Source organism: Cricetulus griseus (assembly GCF_003668045.3).
Source record: "Cricetulus griseus strain 17A/GY chromosome 1 unlocalized genomic scaffold, alternate assembly CriGri-PICRH-1.0 chr1_1, whole genome shotgun sequence".
In the NCBI taxonomy this organism is placed as follows: domain Eukaryota; kingdom Metazoa; phylum Chordata; class Mammalia; order Rodentia; family Cricetidae; genus Cricetulus; species Cricetulus griseus.
This window is the reverse complement of record NW_023276807.1, coordinates 207116975-207119256: the sequence shown is the minus strand read 5'-3', so window position 1 is coordinate 207119256 and position 2282 is coordinate 207116975. Positions and strand designations below refer to the sequence as shown.

The 2282-nt window shown below is 46.5% G+C and overlaps 1 pseudogene; it reads right to left on the bottom strand.

The window, feature by feature from the left end:
• Positions 1 to 485: 485 nt before the first annotated feature.
• On the bottom strand, positions 486 to 828 carry LOC100752339 (annotated as a pseudogene).
• Positions 829 to 2282: the final 1454 nt, after the last annotated feature.

Genomic DNA, 2282 nt, shown 5'->3' with positions numbered 1-2282 from the left:
GGGGAGGGAGGTGAACTCTGAATAGGTCACCCCAGCTGGGGTTCCATAATGACATCAGTGGGGGACAAGCAGAGTCCTCAGTGTCCAGATGGGGAAACTGAGGTGGAGGCTCCTCTAATCTTTGGCAAGAGAGGAGCTTCTCATCAGTTACTCCAGTTCATCCATCTTCCCCAAGAAGATGTCTCAGGAAAATGGAGTGCCTTCCAGGCAGTCACTTAGTGCTTAGACCAAGACACAAGGAGTGGCAAGCAGCTGGGTCACCTGGGCATAGAGCCCCCTCTACTGCTGACATATCACAGGCGCACCCTCCCCACCTCAGCTGCTGGAAGGAGTGCTGAGCTCCGGCATCTGCTCTTCCTCTCTGCTCATTTTTAGCACCTGACCTCTTTTCCCTGCCTAAGGGAGCTCATGGGTACAGCAGAGGAGGCAGCCAAAGGGGACTGAGGACCTGGAAGCAGTGTCCAAGGAGAGGTGTGGTTGTCCCATGCTCCCCTTGCAAAGGTGCTTGGGCTCACAGAGGAGCCCTCAGCCGCCATGCAGTGTGGAGATAAAGAGGATGCTGTCCTGGTCCTGCAGCTGGTAGTCCAGTTCTCCCAGCAGTTCCCAGTGGCATCATTAATCAGCACCAGAATTCCTGGCCGCACACTCTCTCCCTGGATGAACAGCTCTGGCCTCTCTTTTAGCAAGTTCTTCTTGATCCAGACAAGGAGGTTTCGATGTCCCAGGGTCCCTCTTGCCCAGGCAACGTGACTTGATGTTTTTTACTCCATCAAACAGGAGCTGTGCACCACCTTCGAACTGCACCTCCACACACAAGGGTGCCACCATGCTGAGGAACAACAGGCATATTTTATATAGATAGGTGATCTTCAAACACTTCAAAGACCTACAAAATATAGCATTTAAGATGCTTAATAACTTGAGACTTTTCATGACACTGAGACATGTCTGTTCCTGGAAGCACCTAATTTACTTCAGATAAAATGATGGGCATTGAAGAAACTCCGGATGGAGTTTGCTTTCTTTGTGGCAAAAGTTCCCACCAGGCAAAGAAACTGTCCTTGCCTCAATTGCTGACAGTATAGTGTCCTAAGTGGACAAGCAGTACACAAAGGAAAGTGTCTTGCCAAATTTTGCCAAGACCAGACAGGTCCTTTTAAAATGAGCTGCATGGGTACAATTCCTTAAACAAGAGAACAGTGTAACTAGAACTGTTACAGAGTAACAGTGTAACTAGAATAATCTTAAATTTGTATAAATATACAAAAATCCATACCAATGTAAAGTATTTGAGAGTAGTGGTTTTTCAAAAGTATGTTCAAGAATCTACCATTTAATTCCATCATTTCTATACTATATCCCCCCTTTTCCTTCAGAAAAAGATCCCTGGCCTGGTGTTGGTGGTTGGTGGCGCACGGCTTTAATCCCAGCACTCAGGAGGCAGAGTCAGGTGGATCTCTGTGAGTTCAAGGCCAGCCTGGTCTCCAGAGTGAGTGCCAGGATAGGCTCCAAAGCTACACAGAGAAACCCTGTCTCAAAAAAACAAAAAACAAAAAACAAAAAACAAAAAAAAAAAAAAAGAAAGAAAGGAAGGAAGAAAAAGATCCCTGAATCTAATCTCCTTTGTTTAGCTTTTATCCATGACCATGACCAATATCAACTTGAAGCCAGCTCCCCTAAATGATGACAAACATCTATAACCCACTGAATGACCAAAAGCCATCTATCCCACCTTTTGGGAATGTGGGTGCTGTGTTCTCTAGACTGCTTCCTGTTCTGGGGGTGCTGGCATCTTTAGGAGACCTCGGGAAAATCGGGATAATCGTCAAGTCCTGGAGGAGTTAGCTGTATTATTCCTTGTCCAGTCTCTGTACAATAGGAAGGTGCAAGGTTTATCTGAAGTCCTGCTGGAGTAGTCTGTGAGGTTGGACCCTCTCAGCCAGTGGTCTTGAAGCTATTCTGAATGCAGAAATTTGTAGGCATAATTTTCTGTCCTGCTACCCAGCTCCCAAATAACCACTCAGAAACTTATGATTAATTTTAAATGATTGGCTGATAGCTTGTTACTAACTAGCTCTTACATCTTAAATTAACCCCTATTTCTTATCTACGTTCTACCACATGACTTGGTAGCTCTCTTTAATATGGCATGTTTGTAGGGAGTAACCCTAGCCCCGCCCAATAGTCCTGGGGCAGGTACCAGGTGGACCTGGGGACTCGCCCATAAGGGCGGGGTGAAGGAAAGCCGGCATGACGTAAGAGGGGCTTCTTAAAAGGCTGCA